This window comes from Thalia democratica, chromosome 6 (genome assembly GCF_965202585.1).
Source record: "Thalia democratica chromosome 6, ktThaDemo2.hap1.1, whole genome shotgun sequence".
Lineage (NCBI taxonomy): Eukaryota > Metazoa > Chordata > Thaliacea > Salpida > Salpidae > Thalia > Thalia democratica.
The window spans coordinates 18605705-18627433 of record NC_139170.1 but is presented as its reverse complement, the minus strand read 5'-3'; the positions used below and the strand labels follow the sequence as shown (position 1 = coordinate 18627433).

Below are 21729 nucleotides of genomic sequence, written 5' to 3'. Positions count from 1 at the left end.
TAATTCGCACCAAAGCGTGAATGTATGTTTTTTAAAACATTTTTGATAAAGGTTATATTAAAAAATAATACTTTTAATTGTAAATTATAAATGTACTTATTTTTTCTTTTTAATATTTTTTTATTGCAGTCCTTACGAACAGTTTTTAGTTGTGTACAAATCTGAAATTTTTATATAGACAAATATTGAAAACAGTACTAAAAACTTTAATACCGGTGCTATACATATCATTTGTATAGTAAGTCTTGCTGGGAGCTGATACTGTATATGAAATAACAATCATAAAACAGAAGAAAACATTGAAGTAATTGTTCATGGCTGTTAAAAATTGCTGTACGAAAGTTATACTAGTTTTTTTATAATTTAAACTGGTGTAAATTTTTCCATTTATATATGTGACTTTAGACATGTGCTGTCTTCTCGTACTTTCTCAGGAGTTGCTATTTGTTTGCCTTAAAGGAATGCAGACAAGCATTAAAATGTTTACGATGCAAACATTCTAAAATAAACAGGAAAAATTTTAGACAGAAGTTTAAGCACTTAAACTTGCTGTTGAACAATAAATAAGTAGTATTTTGGTAACTAAATAACTTGACTAGGTTTATAAATCAAGTTCTTAATTTAAATTTTGTACGGATTTATGTTTTCTAACATTTAGATATTTGATTTGTGTTTCAAAATCTTTCTGTTATTAAGTTTTTACGGTTTTAAAATCTTTTGAGCGTTTTTATTTTTTTCTAGTGTACTTTACTATTTATATATAATCGAATTAATATACAAGATAACTATTTTAAGTACACACTTTTATACGTTTTTTAATGTATATTACTTTAAAAATTATTTCAAGTAAAGTTTTTTAGTTATAGTAGCTATGTATAATACATGATTTTTCTTTTAAATTTGCTTATGAAACAAAATAAATTTTGTACAAAATTAGTTTAAGTGATGTAGATAAAACTTAATTTATCTAAATGTGGAGTTTAAAATTCTAAAAATTTTTTTATATTTATTAACCTTTTAAAGTTTCTTTAGCAAAAACTTGCACAAGTTGTTTCGAATAAAGAAATTATGATTTATATACTTTTAAATGTGACAGCTAATATTGCTGTATTATTCTTGTTATAAAGTAAACAATAAATATGTATACAGTTCAAACAAGGTTCAAATATATGAACAAATGTTAAAAGTCACATGAAAAGTAGTCCCATGTACTGAAACACTAAGTAAAAGCTGATTGCATATGGTTTAAGTTTTTAATCCTAAATGAAAAAATAAAAATAAAACAATGTTTAAATTTAACTTAACGATTCTATTAAATATAAATAAATACTAAACTTAAACTAGTACTATTTGTTTTTCTAAAAAGTGAATTTAGAATAGCGTTAAAAAACATATTAACTAGTACTAATTACGACCATCATCAACAAAGTTGAGATTTTTCGCGCCACTAATAATAAATAATGGAATCTACGTCAAGACCATCAATAACAATATCCGAGACCTACGACCGGTTGTTGATACTGTTGTTGATGGTCGTGTAGTAAAGTTCATTATTATCAAAAAGCATATTAAGTTATAAAAACTGAATACAAAACTTAAACACATAGTTAATCTTTAATAACTTTTATTTTACCTTAAATTTGTTTCTAATAAATGGTGATGAAGTATGTAAAAAAAACAGTTTTTCAGTTACTTTAAGTTATTTAGGGATATTTTTATAAAATATTCAAAATAAAAATCTTTAAAAAAGTATATTTTTTCAAAGTTATAACAAAAACAATTTTATTATATTTTCGTACAAAATCAAAAAGTATATATATATATGCTACAACGCAACACAATCTATGAACTATAAGATTTTTAAATCAGTTCGTTTTAACTCATTTGTAGTAAAAAATATAAACTATTAATAGAAACTAAAAAGATTGATACCTTAACATAGTTTAAAAAATAATTAAAAACAAAGAACTATATACTATTTCAAAAAATCATATTTAATCTTATTACATTTGTTTTATTTATGTTCAAATATAAAGATAGGAAAACATAAATTAAACTTTAAAGGTCGATACAAAACTACCAATACCTTATTTTAAGGTTTATCAGTCAATCTAAGAATAAAATTCACAAAAGTTTGGATATAACTAGTTCTTTTTTACCATAATAAACGAACCAATAACATTTGTATAAGTTGTTCTCAGAAATAACTTAACTTTTTTATTTATTTTTATTGTACCCAAAAGTTTAGATATAATAAATTATTATAGGATTAAAAACTATAGCCAAATTGTTTCAATTGAACATTTTTATTATTGACTTTACATTAACTGGCATTCAAATTAAATTTATAAAACTAACTGCAATCTAAAACTTTACATTCAAGTCCAATCTTTTTTTTTGCCTGAATTATTTTCTGCCTAAAAAATCTTATAAGATTTAATTGCTAAACTGAGTTCAAACACAAATATTAAACTATATTGTAAAAATTAAAGTCACGTTTAAACTAGAGTACTGTTTTTTTTTTTAGTTTATCTTTAAACATTTTTTTTATTTATGTTTTTGTTACATGCCAATTTTTAGGCTTCTACTTATCTCACTAAGAGTCTCATACAAGGTAATTAAATATTCATTGGACCGTTTTAAAATTTATTATTATATGCTATTAATATACATTTAATAAAATTTTCATTAAAGTGAGCAAAATAGATCCAATAGTTTAGCTTTATTGCGCGAACAAGATCAGCGATTTATAAGCTCTTGGATGTCGTTAAGTTTAAGCTCTAGGTGTAATTTTTCGTTAAAAAGTTTAAACAGATTAGTAATTAAAAATAAAACATCTTAAAGTTTAAATTTTTACTGCTTGATCATAGAAGGTGATTAAAGCTTCCCGAGCAAGGGCACGGAGGAAACCAGAGTGACCTGCATCCTAAAAACTAGAATGTGAGTACCTCATTGGAAACAATCATTAAAATCGATGGCGAAAACTATAAAATTAAATGAATCTTTATAAGTCCTTATAAGGACGAAACCGGTTGTAGGTTGTCTCGGATGCTGTTGTTGTTGGTCGGGTAGTAAAATTCATTATCTATTCTTACTATAAAGGAAAGACAAATTACTTAGCATTTAATTAAAATTACAAAAAACTTGAAAGAGCAAAGATTTTTCTTGGAGAACTGAAGACTGGAGCAAAAGAGATTGAGATCGTTTATATCAATAAAAATGTTTTAATAGTTTAATATACTCCTGAAATGAGAATGATTGGTTGTACGTAAAATATTAAGCAGTAATTGGTGAATCGATGAAAATAGTCTATCGACAACTGTTTCGTTTTCTTTCATAATGTGGGATAATGTTTTACAGTTTTAAATTTTACTGCTTAATTACATGAAGAAGAACATTACCTTAACTTTAGTTCCAGCATTAAACGTAGATTAGAAAACGCTTCAAAGGTCAGTTTTTCACATTTCAAAAATATTGAACAGCATCTAATGCTCAAGAAAAACGCCAGACCGGTGAAAATAGTATTTACTAAGATTCTGCGGTATGGAGATGTGACCTCTAGCATTGCTTGCTTTCAAAGGTGGACTATTTATTGTTTTTTTTTTTCTGAAGTAAAGGTCTGTTCTGTAAATGCTTTGAAGGCATATTTTCTGAGTAAACTTGTTTAAGTTCCTCACGAAACGCTTCGTGACTAGGTTAGTAATCTCTGTCAGCAAATAAAAAGTCTAAGCGTAAGTAAGGAAAACCCATTAAAAACTGACTTAAATTGATTCTTGACTTTCTTATTAATAGCTTTAATTCATGTTGTACCTATACTTTTGTTTTGTTTATTATTGATCTTTTTTTTTAATTAAAAAGGTCTTTGGTTACCTTGTAATAGAAAAAAGTTTTAATATTAATAAAACCACGTAAAAAGTGTGTATGAAAAAAAAAGGTTAGGCAATAATCAATAATAAAACAAACTCGTGTGGTAAATCTTTATGGTAAACTATTAAACTAATGTCTTTTTTTATAGTAATTTTTTGAGGTTATTTTTGGTAAACAAATTTAAATTAAGTAAGAAGTCATTTTTCAAAAGGATCTAAAAAAACTGTTATAGCTTCTTCTTACTTATTACTATTCAGATAAGTTTACTTTGCTGCCTATTAATTCTGACCTTTTTAAACGAAATTTATTTAAAGTTTAGTTTATATAATTCAGTTCTTGAAAAATAGTTTTGTTTTAATTTACTGTTTCTAACAGTTATGTTATTTTACATTTGTTCGTTGTATTTTAAAAACTTATAGCCACACTTTAGAGCACAGCTGTTGAAATTCTAATGATTATTAATCTAACTGAATACTAAATCGTATTAGAATTTGATTGTTTTATTCAAAAACTTCACGCTCGAGTAGCTGTGGCAATTCCTTCTAACAAGTATACGTAAAGAGATTGTAAATTCCAGAGATTCTTTTTTTTATTTATTTTACTGAAAAATTCTTGTCAATCATTCCATTTCAATTTAAAAATAATAAAAGTTTTTTAAGTATGCACATATCAGTTTGCATAGCAGCCTTTATTTCTATCAGCGCTAAAGGACACTAAATTGTCTAATTTTAGGAGTATGTTCTATTTTTATATTATATTGTTTATTATATAACTTTTTAGTACTACATATATTGTACAAAAATCTAAGACAGGATTCATTCAAAAACATTTTTTATTAAAGCAAACAACAAATAAAATCGATTTCAGCTAACGCTTTTCAACTACTTTTGATAGCAACTAATGTTAAGATTAAATTTTCAGTAAATAAATAGTTAGAGGTTAGATCAGAAAAAATCAATTAACACTAATTAGCATAATTGAGCAAAAATTAAGTAGACATTCACAATTCATAAATACATATTTAAAACAGTTGATCAGTAATCTAACTAAGATAAGCAAAATTAACAAAACAAACACTAAAATAAGCGAAAAAGTTCAAATAAAATTAAACGAAATTAAAAAAAAAATGTATTTAGTTTTCTTTAATCAATTTATAACAACTTATAAAGATTAGAATTCTAAACGTATTGTTGCTTACACAAATTAGGTTTGCATGTTTTTATAAATAAAGGTTCTAAAACACTTATGTAATAATCATTACGAGCTTTACTTATAACTGAAAAATTACTATCACTATAGTTCTTTGCGCAATCTGAATTGTTTAATAATTGTTCGGTAATCTCTGATGATCTGTTAAATGGTTTTTTTAAACCCATGTCCATCCAACTTCTAAGGGCTTTAATAACATTTTTATCTCTTCTTATATGGAATCTCTGGGACGTTCTGCCAATGTACACACTGAAACTGGCAGAACGTCCCAGAGATTCCATATAAGAAGGGACCAACACGTTTTTAATTTCCTCAGAAGTTGGATGGACACGGGTTTAAAAAAACCATCTAACAGGTCATCAGCGATTGCCGAACACTTATTAAACATTTCAGATTGTGCAAAGAACTATAGTGATAGTAATTTTTCAGTTATAAGTAAAGCTCGTAATGATTATTACATAAGTGTTTTAGAACCTTTATTTATAAAAACATGCAAACCTAATTTGTGTAAGCAACAATACGTTTAGAATTCTAATCTTTATAAGTTGTTATAAATTGATTAAAGAAAACTAAATACTTTTTTTTTTTAATTTCGTTTAATTTTATTTGAACTTTTTCGCTTATTTTAGTGTTTGTTTTGTTATTGTAGCTTATCTTAGTTAGATTACTGATAAACTGTTTTAAATATGTATTTATGAATTGTGAATGTCTAATTAATTTTTGCCCAATTATGCTAATTAGTCTTAATTGATTTTTTTTAATCTAACCTCTTACTATTTATTTACTCAAAATTTAATCTTAAAATTAGCTGCTATCAAAAGTAATTGAAAAGCGTTAGCCGAAATCGATTTTATTTGTTGTTTGCTTTAATAAAAAATGTTTTTGAATGAATCCTGTCTTAGATTTTTGTACAATATTGTTTATTGAACGATAAAAAAAATGGTTAAAAAGTTTGGTCTAAGGACCTGGTGTACGAAAAAACCTTTTGGTTATTGAGTTTTACATCACAGTGACAGTACTTATGTCAGTAATTATATCAGTATTTTTATATGCATCAATGATAAACTATTTAGCAATGGCCATTATAACCCCTTCAAAAATAACCTAATGATAGATTAAAATATAAAGAAAATTTATAGTGTCAAAAAATGTCTGTCCGGCTATTCTAAACAAATCAGAGGCAAACATGCATGTCTAATTGTTTATCGAACGATAAAAAAGGCCCCTAAAATTTGTTCTAAGGACCTAGTGAAAGAAAAAAACACTATACTTACAATTCCTGTTTAAACCAACTCCCATCCGAATTACTTCCAACTCGATCAATTCCCACTCGCACAGTTTACACTTAAATCAACTCTAAACAATCAAATCCCACCCGAAACTTTTTATTATTTTTATTATTTTTTTTTACCCAAATTGTCACCTTGGTAAGTAATTTATTACTATAACTTCTAGTTTATTCCTTACTTTATATTTATTTGATTTAATTTCTTTAGTTAGAGTTGATCGTGTATAAATTGGTTTAGGTGGAAATTGTACGGTTAGGAATTGATTCGGGTGGGAATTGTGCGCGGGTTCGAATAGAGCATGTCGCTATATTTACTCATACACAATACTTATTTAATGATAGTCTAAATTCTTTTGTAACTTTTAAATGTTTAAAATAATAAGCTCCTTGCTATTTTCTTTTTAAAAAGGTATGGGCCGTACCGTACGGCCTGCGAAACAATTTTTCTTTTAAGTCTGGCGAGACATGTTATAAAGCATTGTTTTTAAGGTTATAAAATCCCCGGTAGTAGGAAAATGATACAGTCAATGAAACAACATGTAATAAAATTATGTTACAAACAAAATATAACTATTCCTAAAATAAACTAAATGATTAATTTTAAGAATAATTTATTAATAAGAAGTATGAATCCATATAATGTTGGTTTATGTTTTTTTAATTTTATTAAGGGTAAAATAATTAAAAATATTTTTTTTTGGTTATAAAATGTTATTAATCTATGGCTAGCAATTTTTATGATTAAGAAAGACATGTTTTTTGTGTTTTGTTATCTTGAGTTGTTATTTATTTATAAATATGAGTAAACTGACAAACATGAGGGTTTATAGCTTAATAATATTTTTATGTGTAAACTAATTTTTAAATGCTTGTTTATGTCACCCTACTTTTATTTTGATTTAAGAAATGTAGATATACATACAAATTTAAAAAAAATTTAATTTAAAATTATTAAAAAAATTAAAAAAAATATATTTTTTTCAGATTTCTAGAAATGTCTATATTTTATTTAAAGAACTTATTTTAAAGTATTATTTTATCATTCTAAGATTTTATTTACAAACTTGAAGTTACCATTTGACTATTCTAACCTTACTTAAATTTTTATAATCTCTATGTAATAAAGTGAGTAGATCTTTTTTTTCTATAATAGTTAGTTTTTTTCACACTTATCTTAGATTGTGTTAATATAAATTTTAGTGCTTTATCTAAATCTGTTACAATCATTCTGTAAATACAGGGTTGCCACTTTACCTGGAATACTGAAAAAACCTGGAATTTGACAATTTAGGCAAAAAAAACCTGAAGTTTTAACAAATTTCACATGTTCAGTAATAAAATTTCAATTTGTATCAAAAAATATATCATGTAAATAAAAATTTTTTTGTCTTCATCTAAATTTTTTTTATTAAAAACATATTTAGAGTAGCTTTACAGTATCTTATCAATGTATTTATACTATTTAACACAGTTTCTTACCTTAAACTTAACTTTAAACTAAAAATAGACCCAAAAATGAGTACTTTATTGTATTGTATGTATTTTTAAAAACCTGGAGAAAATTTGGAAAACCTTGAAATAATTTAAAAAAAAAGAGTGGAAACCCTGTAAATATAAATAATTTTTAATATGATACTTTTATTTAAATTATATTTCTCAGTCTATTTAAATAAAATTTTTATTAAATTTAATAAATTGAAACAATTTTGGCTACTTAAAAATTGTTGTCAAACTCGAATAACTTATTCAGGGTGGCCACAAAACCTAGAATCCAGGAAAAACCTGGAATCTGAAAATTCAGGCATATAAAAACGTGGAGTTTTTAAATGAAGTTTTGTGTAGAGACAAAACATCTTTCAAATAGATTTTTTTTTGTATCAAATTTTTCTTAAGGATAAAAGTATAAAGCACTAAAAGTTTTTAAAAACATTGTCATTTAAGTAGTTTAAATCTATCAAAAAACACCTTTTTTAAGTTGTAATTAACTTACAACAAAAAAGGTTCAAAAATATATGTACTTTGAATAATCTAAAACAATTTTAATACCTGGAGAAATTATCCAAAATATGTGGCCTCCCTGATTATGCTTGTCTCGAAAACTTTTAAATCTTATGGTAGTTACAGGGTTGCCACTTTACCTGGAAACCTGGAAAAGCCTTGAAAAACCTGGAATTCGACAATTTAGGCAAAAAAAACCTGGAAAAACCTAGAATTTTTAATAATTTTAACATTTTCAGTACTAAAATTTCAATTTGACAAAGAAAATCTATCATATAAAAATTTTTTTTTGTCATCATCAAAAGATACATTTAATGTAACTTTACAGCATCTTTTAAATGTTGTTGTACTATTTAACACAGTGTCTTTTATAGAAATTAATTTTAAACTAAAAATAGACCTAAAAATGTTTACTTTTAAAACCCTGGAAGAAATTTGGAAAGCCTGGAAAAAATTTTGAAAAAACGAGTGGCAACCCTGTAGTTATTATAGCTGTTAATTTAAGTTGTGTTATTTTTACGTCCTTTGGATATAATTTAGGTGTTTTATTGTGATCTATAACTAAATTATATTAGTTTTATGTTTAACTCCTACAACTTTTTATCAAAATTTCAATATAGTTTAAAAATACACCAAAAAAACTGTTTTTAAAAAAACCTGGAGTTTGACAATTTAGGCAAAAAAAACCTGGAAAAACCTGGAGTTTGAGAAAATTTGAAAAAAACTGGAAAAACTTGGAATTATTAACTAAAATTACTTTAATACTTTACATTTTAAACAAATTGTACATGAAAATTAAAAACTTTTTTTTGACACAATAAATCTACCATTTAAATACATTTTTTTTTTGTCATCATCAAACATATTTATATTAAAAAACACACTTGAAGTAGCTTTACATTTTAATGCTTTTATGCTGTTAAACACAGTTTTTACCTTAAACTTCAGTTTAGACTAAAATTAGATTCATAAACAAGTACTTAAAAAAAACCTGGAATAAATTTTAAAAACCTGGAGAAAACTGCCAAAAGTCTGTGGCAACCCTGTGTTGACCATGTGTCTTTTTGTAATGAATACTAACAGTTTTTTTTTTAATATAGTAATTAGTTTTTAAGTTACTTATTAAAATATATCATAAAGACCTGCTTCTCTCTATGTAACAACAGTAGAAGTCTTCCTAGAAGATCCACAACCATTAGAGGGTTTACCACCTATAGATGTTTCAATACCCAAAAAACAAAAATATAAGAAGTATCTGAAATCGTGGAAATCGGTTTTTGGGTTCAAAGGTATGTTTATCAGTGCTTAAGTTTAGTAATTTTAATGTATAATACAAAGTTAAGTGTTTATTTCTTACAAGTCAGAAACTAAATATTTTCGATATTTTTCTACAATTATGCAATACCTAGCCTTTGTTTTTTTAACATTTTACTAAAAAAGAAATTCTAAAGCTATTTTTAAAGCATATTTAAGCTGTTTACTTTTTGCTTTAATAATTAATTGTTTTTACTTTATGTTTTATTTTGATGTTTAATAAATAATTATTTTTTATGAAAATTCCTATTTACTTTGTACTTAAGAAATATTTATTCTTTTGTACTTTTAAATATTTTTATCTAACAACTAAAGTTGACTTAACTGTTTTTCATACCTAATTCAGTTTGGTTATTCAAAAACTTAGTAAAACATCTCTCAGTTCATTATCAGTAAAACATCAGTTAAACATTATTAAACACATATTTAAACACTTAATTGGTTTTTTATATATATTTCAATTATGAAAAAAAAAACGTAGTTGTAAGTTTATATAAAAGCTTGCTTTAATTACAACAATAGCACTGATGTTTTTAATCATTAAAAAAAATACCATAAGGAGTAATTCACTTTTATTTAGTATTTGGTCTCGTATTTTGCATTATTAAATAACCTACCGGTTGTTTATTATGTACTATTTTCTTTTTAGAAACAAATTACATATCATAAATTAACTGTTTTTTTTTGTTTTTTAAGAGTATATTCTTGTTTTTGAAAGAGAAAATAACACTAAACATGAAAAGCGAAAGACAAACCATATGCATTCATTAACAAAATAATTTTTAGCAAAATTTTAAACCAAACAAATATTATAACTAAGTTAAATTTATGACACAAACAGGAGTAGTAAAAAACTTTTTCTAACGATTTAAAATAATTTTCTAATATTTTGAAACATCTTTCTAAAATAAACTTTTCTAAACTTTCTAAAATTTTTAAAATTAACAAGCACAGAATATTTTTCAAATTCAGCTGAACGTAAAATAAACTGTACTACTACTTTGTCATAAGTATTATTAAAAAAATCAAAATTTAAATTTCTGTTTACATTTGTAATAAACTTTAGCTTACTTAGGAGTACATAAAGTTTTTTATTTCATGTACAAAACAGCTGTCTGATCTATTGTTTTTATATAATTAGAAAAATATTCTTGTATATATGTATATACATACATATATAGAACTAAAATGCACAAAATAAACTTTTGCTTGGGACAGCTGTTTCTAGGATAAACAATGATTTGCATGCTGAACGTATTGGTAATTTGCTTAACCATGGCTGTATGCAATTTACTATGCTTTTTATGCACAAAGTTTTAAAAAGTTTAGTTTTAAATAACTATTCACTTAATATAAATTAACATCAACAACTTTTTATTATACATATTTTATATCAGTTAAAGTTAGTATAAAAGTTTTTTTTTTTATTGTAATAAATTAGATCTATACAAAAATATTAATTTAAAGCAAGACAGCACTTTTACTTTTTTTGTTATTAAGTATTTTTTTAAAAGGTCAACGAAGTTAACATTATTCTTCAAAGAGGTAAAGTAGAACATTTTCATTTGAGATATGCAATTAACAGACTTAAAGAGATCTCAAAAAAATCATTTACATACCAAACTCAAGTAAGTGAAGTTTGGATGATTTTAAAGACTTAAATTGTATTTTAGCTATTATTTAATCTGTATAAACTCAACTTGATAATAAAAACACTTTAGCACAAATTTATTTTTTAATTGATTTATGAACGCAAACATGATATTCATTGTATCAAACATAATTAACATGTTTTGTATGAGCTAGTTGTATTGAAATTAGAAAATGTTTTTCATGTATTTACTTAATATTAATGAAATTTATTGTTTATATGTTGAATTGATTTTTAGATAATGTTATAAATTAAGTTTAAAATATTAATTTTAATTAATTATTTCATAGCTACTCTTTTGAATGAACCTAAATATCGTACTGAAGTCAAAGAGGAGTATAAAAGTGTAGCGTTTTCTAACAAAGCAAAGGTTAAGCTTCTTAAAAGTTCTTGTGTATATTCAACTTAATTTGTTAATATCTAAACATAACAGTTTATTTGTTGTTTGTAAAGAGGATGTATAACATTCCATATTATCAATATCTTATTTTATATCTACTTGTATACTAATACACGATAAAAAAATATGAACATGCAATTTATTACAATAAAAGTAAAGTATTCAATAATTTATGTTATATTTTAGTCTTCATTAATTAGTTGCTATACATTCTTCAATTTGTTATAAAGTTTTATAACATGTAATTTAATCGTAAGTTTAATTGATTAAAAATTTTATTTTGAGGTTAAGCGACAATTGATTAAAAGACTAAATATTAAAAAACAATTTTTATGTTAATTAAAACTGTTTCTTATTAGAATTAGAAATAAACTAGATTAATGATACTTAAAATTTTCGGTTAACTTATCTACTTATACATTTCAATGTTTTTGAAAACATTCTTTTAAATGTAGTGTAAAATGTATAATATTGCTTTTAATAACAAACACTGGTTTGATTTTAAATTTATTATTTGTATCTTTACAAAATTTTAACTATAGCTTGTTTTTTACAGGTCAAATACATTTTTATAACATTTGTTCAAACCTTTATCAGTGAAGTAGATAGCAGAATGACAAAAAGTTTGGATTTTATAGCTCAATATGATGTTGTAAACCATGTTAGTTGTTTATTAATATTTTATTACTCGAGATGTTGTTAGTATTTAATAAATAAGACAAATTGAAACAAAAATAAAAATTTTAATTTTTTTAGGCGTTAAAAAATAGGACACCAGATATTGAACGTTTTATACAACATGAAAAAATTAAACAGTTATTTGATATTAATGATAGAGAAACGATTATACAACAATATAGAAGTCTGCTTCAAAATTATCAAACAAATTTAGGTTAGCTAATAGAAGACACTGTTAATATTACCTACTTACTTACGTTTTAAAGGTTCTAATCATTTCCTAAAAATGTTAGATTTTTGTATAATACATTTTAAAACGACATAATTTTTGTTAAATAAAATAGTAACATGATTATACTAGAATACTTTTTTATATACACTTTATGAAAGATAAATACTTAGTTTTTTATAAACTTTTATATTTACAGAAAAAGCTACAGATGTGAAACTTTGGATAAGTAATCCTAACCAATACGCACACCTCTCTAAGTTAATGCTGAAAATGTGCACAATCCGTTTTAGCAATGCTCAAATTGAACGTGATTTTTTAGTGATGAATTCACAAAAATAAGCGACAGTATAACATGAGTAATGCCTTGCTAAACGCCTTAATGGTAATAAGGTATGCAAATTATAAAATATTTAAATTTATGTTATAAAATGTTTTACCATAATAATAATAATAATAATAATAATAATAATAATAATAATAATAATAATATAGTAAGTTTTGACAACTTAGAATATACAATTTTACCACATCTGTTAAGAAATACTATTTTTGGAAGACTTTTAGATCCTCATAGTTACATATTTAATTTTTGTTATAAATTTATAAACAACTTTTTAACAACAATGAATCTATTAGAAGATTTTAGTTGTAAATGGTGAAAAAAAACAAAAGGACATGAAGTATATTGAGTTTTTATTTAGTTATCCTAAACTAAACGGTGTAAGTTATAAATAGTTCGAAAAGGTATACCTTTAGTTTTATTTAATAAAACAAAATATTTTCATGTACTCTTTTATTAATGTTTCAATTTTTTTAAGTTGAATCATTAATTTTAAATTAAGAATAAAAATCAAAGTTTCTACATTTGTTTCAAAAATAAAATATAAAAGTTTTTTGTTTTTGTTAGATCTATTATAGTATTTTGATAATCTATTTGTTCAAATCTTATTCCTTAATATAATACTATTTCAGATTTTAATACAAAGATGGATCAGTATAAGGTTTTTTAAAATCTTCAGCTTTTCATTTGTTATTATAGAAGTAAAAACTATACTTAAAAAAGTAGTTGTTATGTACAAAATATCTTAAGATACTTAAATTCTTCAATTAGGTATTAAGCAAGATGATTATAAATAATAACTTATCTTAGATCAACCTGCTAACGCATGGATGTATGCTGTAAATCGTTTCCACTATCCGAAACCCTAATATATGAAGTTTGAAAATCTAGTTTATATAAGAACATAAGCCACAATGTTAGGAAATTGTTGACGGAGGAAGAATATAAACAATTTAAACCTTCCAGTAAGACAATGTTTGCAGCTAACAAATTAATATAAACTATTTTTAGGCAAAATCAAACAACTTTAACATAGAAAAAATTTCAACAACTTTTTGATATTACTTAAGTTAAACTTTAGATTCTTCAAAAGAAATTGCTGTTTTAAGAATGTACGTTATTAATAGCTATAAAATAGCTTTGTTCAAAGCTCGTTCTGTTGTTTTAGTTTTCTTAGTATTGTTAAAATCATTTTTTTTATTAAGTGTAATACTTAATAATAGAATCTGATTTCAAACCATAGTAAACTAATACAGTTTTTGTACTTACAATAACTAATGTAATAATTGTTGAACATTAGAACTTTCCACTATTTATATGTAGTAAAAAACATAAAAAGCTTTTGTTCTTTTATATTTTAAACTTAGAACTTTTGAAAATATTTTTGTCATAAACGTTTTACAACTATTTCTTAACTCTGTGTTTTCTTTTAAACGTTCATTTAATCTGTCTTAAGTTTTTTTAGCAAACTAACTTTGGCTCAAGGTCGAATATATTTTTATTATAAATTTTAAGCAGTAAAACTTTTTGCTTTTTATCAAAAAAGAAATCAAATTAAACGTATTAGTTTTTCATTAGGTTTTTTTAAAAGATATATGCAAATCTAATTTTATTTGTTGAAATGTCTCAGTTTCCAGCTTTTTCATAAAAGCAATTTAAATCATAGCATTCTAAAATGTTCTTATGTTGTACAATTGTTCTTTTATTAATAAACACTTTCGATTTAACTCAAGTTAGTTATTTTTGAATCATAAAAGGATGTAGAGTAAATTAGTTAGTTATAACATAACTTTTTACTCAATTAAAAATTTAATTTGAATTTATATTTTTAATTTTTTCACATGTTTCCATTTTATCACAAACTTTGAGGGTTTAATAGGTTAATGTCAAAATAAAGTGCTACAAATTTATATGTTTTGTTTATGTTAGATAAATATATATTTATTGTTAGGAACAACTACGAAATAATTACAAACAATACTTTTGAATAATTAAAAATCGAAATAATAAAAAAATACTAGTTTATAAGTAATAGCTTTAAAATTGATTTTATCTCTTAAGCTTGATTTTTCTATTAAAAAAATCTATGTAAATTGAAAAATTTTCCTTTAAATGTTTTTATTTATAGCTTTTTTAACATTATTGCTACAATTTATATAAAAACTATACTACTAACTAGTTCGAGTAACAAATTTAGTATGCCAGTCGCGGATCATCATGTAATAACCGTTAGTAGAATTTGCTTGTATGAGTTTTTAAAGCAAATTTTTAATTGTGTTAAGTTGAGTGTCACAGAATGTTTGTTTACATTAGAACAATAATTCTAGTATTTAATTTATAAAGCATACAAAAGTTGAATAAAATGAGTTTCACGTGTTTTTCATTTGAAATTAAAGTATATTTGAATTAAAATTTATTTATAATAAGTTTAAGTAGTTTTCTTAATAAGCATAAGAATCAACTTAATTTTTAATTTTGATAGTCATAAATAAAAATATATCTGTAGTAAAATTGTTTATACCTTTTAATATTTAGTACAATTGTTTAAATATTAGTTTCTTGTATACTAGAGAATTTAAATATTTATAAAAGAGGATACAACAAAATAATAGATAAATTAATAAATACTTATTCAAAGTATTCAATAAACTGCAAAGTTACGGAGGAAAATAAATTTATTATTGAAAAGTAGTTTTATATTTTTTAAAGCTTTAAGCTGAAAAATAATAATTTAAACAGTACTTATACCTTTTTGGAAGACTTATTTTTAAATAATTTGTAAAATATTACAATTAACTGTGGTCATTTAACAAACGGATTGTTAAAATAATGAAGTACGTTGTTAAACAAACATCTATTTTAATTACCCTAATAATAAAGTTATTAGAACAAAAATTTAAAACTCTAAATTTTGAAGTTTATTTGAAGTAATAGAAAAGAACTAGCTATCATTTGAAAAGTTAACTTACTATTTTTAAACTTTAAACCAAAGAGAATAAGTCGAGCGCGCTCAAGCGTACCATTTTCTAATTACTCTCTTTTACTTTTGTACTTTTGTAGTTATCTCTTCAGCGCTAAAAGCGTGTTTTTATTCTTTGATGGTTTTAAACTAAAGAGGATAATGTGAGCGCTTTAAGCGTACTATTTATTTATCTGTTTTGTTTCTTAATTATTTATAGATTTCTCTCCAGCGCTCAAAGTGTGTTTTTTATTTGAAGGCTTAAAAATTAAGTTAGAAACTCGAGCGCGCTGAAACATACCATTTATTTTACTCTTTAATTTCTTTTGTTTTTATAGTTGTATCTCAAGCGAAAAAAGCTTGTTATAACTGTATTGTAAGCTTTGTTTTTAAAAAAAAAATTAACATTAAAAAAAGAAACAAGTTCGAAACATTAAAAAAGACTTTACTTCAATACAACTTTAACACTAAACTTTAAAAGCTTTAGTATTTTATTTAACACACTTTGATTAGATATTATTTAAAGTTTTTAATTTAATTTTTAATCTTTAAATAATATTTATTTATTACTAAAAAATATTTTTTTTGTACCCGAGTTTGTCCGAAGCAATTTTGTTAAGACTTTTGCTTATAATGCGTTTAACAAAACATTTCATTAACAAAGACTAGTTTTTGGGCACTCAGGGTGACTTTTTATTTTCAAATAGTAGCAACCTAGAGACCTGACATCCATAAAAAAGTATATTTTTAGTAGAAACAAATTATAGCAAAATTTTTAAATCGAAAAGTAAAATATTTCAAAATAATTAATTTAATATTTTTTGAGGTAGAGAGAAGTATCAAGCTGATATTAACAACAGCTAAATAAATAAAATGCTGCTGAATAATTGATGCAAAGTTTAAATATTTATTACAATTACAACTTGTTGTTTCTACATAGTTATATAAAAAAATAGAACAATGGACAACTTAGCTTTCAAAATAACTAATTAAAAGTGTAAACAATTTCTTTTTTAAGTCAAAAAAATATGGAAAAAAAAATTAATTCAAGTTTTTACAAAAGACTTCAACTTAATTTGTTGAAAAGTTAAAAAAAAACCAACAAAAATTAATTTTTATGTAGGTAGAAATGTAACCTAAAAGCATAATTTTAAAATTTTTTGCCAACTTTTGTAATTATTTTTGTTTAACATATAAATGCAAAACAAAAACATACAGCTTTTAAAACACTTTTTAATGCTTTCTATGAAGTTTTAATTTGTTAACAAAATTTTCACGGTAGAAAATAATAAAGTTTTTAAAACAAATCAGTTTCACTATCTAAAATAATAATCTGTTATATCAATAATAAACTTGATCAAAGTAGTTACAACAGTTGTAAAATAATAAATACGATACTTTTTACAATTTAAACACATGATATTCATATCTATGTATGTTTATAAGAAAACTTTTTTAAATTTGATTAAACTTTAATTATTGATAAACCAAACTACAGTATATAACTATTTATACATTTTAAACATGTTGTCCTATGTACTTCACTGTTGTTAAAAATTGAAATCATTCTTCTTTCTGCTATCATTCCTCTGTTGGTGATATAGCTTAAAAAAAGTGTATTTAAAAGATTTTAAATCTTTTTGTTATTAATTATTCACACACTTAGTATCAATTGCAAACAAAAAACAAATATATAAAATATTCTATTACAACAAAAATTCAACAGTGACAGTATGAAAAATTTTAAAGCTATTTTCAAGGTTCATGAAAAGAAAAAAAAAACATTGAACTAAATACAAAACATTTTTAATACACTAGTTTTATTTCATATTATTAATATTTATAAGAAGCTTTGAAAATATAAACTTAAGGGTTAGGTTTTCTAAAATAAAATTGATAACTTATCATCAAATTTAATTAAAAACAAATGTCTTATTAATGAAATTATATAAAAAACTTGAAAACTAAACCTATATGAAGACAGTAATCATTAAAACTTGACTAAAATTTCTAAGCGAAAACAAAAACTCAATATTTTACTAGAAAAAGTCAACATTTAATAAAAATAACTTTGTCATCACATTTTTTATTAAATCAACAGCTTTGATTGATAATATAATTAAAAATAAATTTTTATAATTAAATAAATTTGAAATAAATCATTTGTATAAGTAGGTATTTATTTAACTAGTATTTACTGTTAAATTATATAGAAACTAGACATTTCTAATGTTTATAATTATTAGAGGTCTAAAAAGCATGTAAAAACTACCTTAATAAATTTTAGTTAAAGGTTTATTAAATCTTCTATCATTTTTATTAAACATTTTTCTAAAAAAAAAATTTTTAATATATACCAACCTTTAAGTCATAATATAAAAATTATACGCTAAAATTTTTTTAATTTTGTAAGACTTAAACTACTTTCAAAAATACTATTGCTAAATAGATAGCAAAAGCTACTAAAGCATTACAATTCTCTTAAAAATGTTTTTAACTACATGAATACTTAAAAAAAAACACCCAAGCTGTTTCTGCAGGAGAGGGACATCAAATGACATATTCATTCCTCAATAAAACCATTACACTTGTCAAACAACTGGATAATTACTAAGCAGGTTAAACTCAATGACTACCAATAATCTAATTATTTTTTATATAAAATTTGGAGTATTTATAAATCCTTAAAAACCAACCATGTCCATCAACTAACATGCTCTCAAGGTGTTCTTCCCTTAACAAAACCATTCCCAGCGTTTTCCTCTCTTCCTCGAGGTCCTTGCTAAATTTTCTTCCACCAGATTCTTTTGTACTAGTAGCAGACAGGATCAGGTTAATGTGCTTATCAAAAGCACTGAAGTAAACTACAAATGTGCAAATATCTTATTAATAAGAAATTTTATACAATTTTTGTGATGGTAATAAGGTAATTTCCAAAATCTTAAACTATTATTTTACCTACAGTTATACATTAGTTATTGATAAAGTAGGTTGTCACTCTTTAAGGCATAAAAAACAGCTTTAGTAAAATCAAACTAGTTTGAGTTTTTCAGAAAATTAAAAAATAATAATGAAGATGAGTCAATTAATAAAAATCTGCTTTTTATGACACTTAAAATAGACAAAAAATTTTAATAATAACAAAATAACTTTGTAAAATATAGAACATAAGTAAACACACATTTTAAGAAAAACAAATAGCTAGAGGTTAAGTAAAAATAACTAATCTAGACTCAGTAAACCCAAGAATTTTTATGAAAAACTAGTCTGAAACATTCTGAGTGTATGCAACCTTATAATTACAGGTAATTTAATATTTACTTGTAATATATAGTTATCTAAGCACTATTAGTTGTTAAAATAAACAAATAAGGACCAGACATAAGGGAAATCCTGGTGTATATATAACAGTAAGTTAAATGTATCAAATGATACACTTGATGTGATATGATTTTTTACCGCATAGAGTGTTTTAAACTTATAGTTTATTAACAAATACTAAACTAATTTTAAGTACTTATAAAACTAGGTAGACTTTTTTCCATAAATCACAGATAATATATATAATATAACATTTTTTTATTTTATTTGCCTTTTATTTTATAAGTAATTTAAGCTAATAGGTTTTAAAAACTACACATTTTTTAGTTGTAAACACTTATCAGGCTGCCACTCGTTTTTTCAAAATTTCAGGTTTTTAAAAGTACAAAAATATTAAAATACACATTGTCTAGTTTTTGTTGAAAGTTAAGTTTTAGGTAAAATCAGTGTTAAACACTAGGAAAACATTGAAAAAATACTGTAAAGCTACTCTAAATGTGTTTTTTAATAAAAAAAATGATAAAAATGTTTTATTTATGTGTTAGATTTTTAATGTAAAATCAATTTAGTTTTACTTAACATGTAAAAATTGATTAAAATTCCAGGTTTTTACAGATTTCTAGGTAAGGTGGCAACCTTGAGTTATAGTTAAAATCATACGAATTTTAAATTAAATTCTTAACATTTTGTGTGTACAATAAATAAAATACTCTCGTTTGATTTTAGAGCAAGATATTTAGATTTCAACTTGAATAGAAGGAAATCAATTGAAATATAAAATTTCAAAAAAATTCTTAACAAAACAATGTTTTGCCCTATAAAGCTCTTAATTTACGTTTTTTTTTTATAAAATCTTTAAAAGATTGAAATTGTATATAACAATAATAATAATACTTTAACTTCTTGAGTAAAAGATTTGGCCTGATACTTAATGGCATTAAAATATTTATTTAAAGACATTGCTGACAGTATTAGTTACCTGATGAAGGGATCAGTAAACCAGTCAGCGGTCTGTATTCAAAATTCTAATGCAACTAACATAATATAATTTTATTTCAAAAGTTAAGTGATTCCAAAAAAAATTAAGTGTTATCTAAAAAAAAAAACTAACTATTGCCTATTTTTTCTTTGTTTAAGGTAGTTTTTGAGATAAATATTTAAAATTAAAAAACTTAGTAAGTACCTAATTCACTTAAATTTTTTTGATTTCTACAGTTAAGGAGAAATTAAAATAACTTTTTAGTCAAACATTTAATAAAAAAGTAAAGAATTTTTTTTAAATTTTTTAGTATATTTGTTTTAAAAATTATCCCTATTTAAACTAATTGTTTGTAATAAAGTAAATAAAGTACATTGAAAACTTGAAATAAATTGCTTAGATTTATAGAAAAAGACAAAATTTTTTGAATTTATGTGATAATTGAATGTGAAAGTATAAATTTTCATAGGTATATTTTCCATAAGGTTGCCACTCATAGGTCAAAAAAACTTATCTAAGTGACAAAAAGCTGCTCAAGTCAAAACTTAGAAACACTTGAAATTTAATAAAATATTTTTTTTAACAAACTTGGCCATAAAAAGAAAAAAATGAAAATAAGTCAACTAAAAATCATTTAAATCTAGAAAAATAATAAGTGGTAATAAAATCATTGTTAAACAGTAATCCAGGTTTTATTCTTTCTTAAAATCATACATTTTCATTTGTACTTAGACCAAATCTATCATGACAAATTTATATTTTTAATGGGATAGTACAATCACTTTTAACCTTTGTAATATACTATGTAGTACAATAAAAGTAGTTAGAACACAAGAAATATATACATGACTGTACACTTAAAAAACATGTCTGTAAAATTTAAACACTATTACAAAGAAATGTGTGTGTTAGAGTGCTTTATGTAATAGATTGTACTTTTATGAAAGCAAATAAAAATGTATATCTAAAAAAGTTCAGATGGTCATAAAAAATTAAGTCTATTAGATAAAAAACAATTGGATAAAAAACTGTAGTTTTAACAACATGTCTGCAAAACTTGACTATTTTTTTTTAAATAAATGTATTTGTTAGAACACTTTTCTGATTTTTAAATGAAAAAAGGACTAAATACTCAATTATTTAAGTAAAAATCAATTTTAAAAACAGGTTTAAAAAACTTAGTTAGGAAATTATAAAATATAACGAATAAAATTTCTTTTTTTAATTTTTCTGCACTCACTTTCAAGTGTTTACAAATATACATTATGAAGTTATGTAGCTTCTGTGTTTGAATGTAAGAAATAAATTTATTTTGGTAAATTCCCTTGGGAAAACAAAAACAGCTAGAATTATTGAGCCTTATACTTATAACATGTCTCTGGCCTGCCGAACAGAAAAGCTTTCCACCTCTAGTTTGAACCTAGTTTGTTGGTTTTTTGGTAATTTCCCTATAAAGCAAACAAACCATGTGAAGTATTTTGGTTTATAACTAC

The 21729-nt window shown here is 23.6% G+C and overlaps 1 long non-coding RNA gene across 1 annotated transcript; it reads left to right on the top strand.

Annotated features, from left to right (window-relative positions):
• Positions 1-9466: 9466 nt before the first annotated feature.
• Positions 9467-14457, top strand: LOC145838574 (uncharacterized). The gene is made up of 7 exons (XR_014370041.1): positions 9467-9651; positions 11191-11304; positions 11618-11697; positions 12284-12388; positions 12484-12619; positions 12834-13027; positions 13788-14457. It is a non-coding gene; the product is annotated as an uncharacterized LOC145838574 (long non-coding RNA).
• Positions 14458-21729: the final 7272 nt, after the last annotated feature.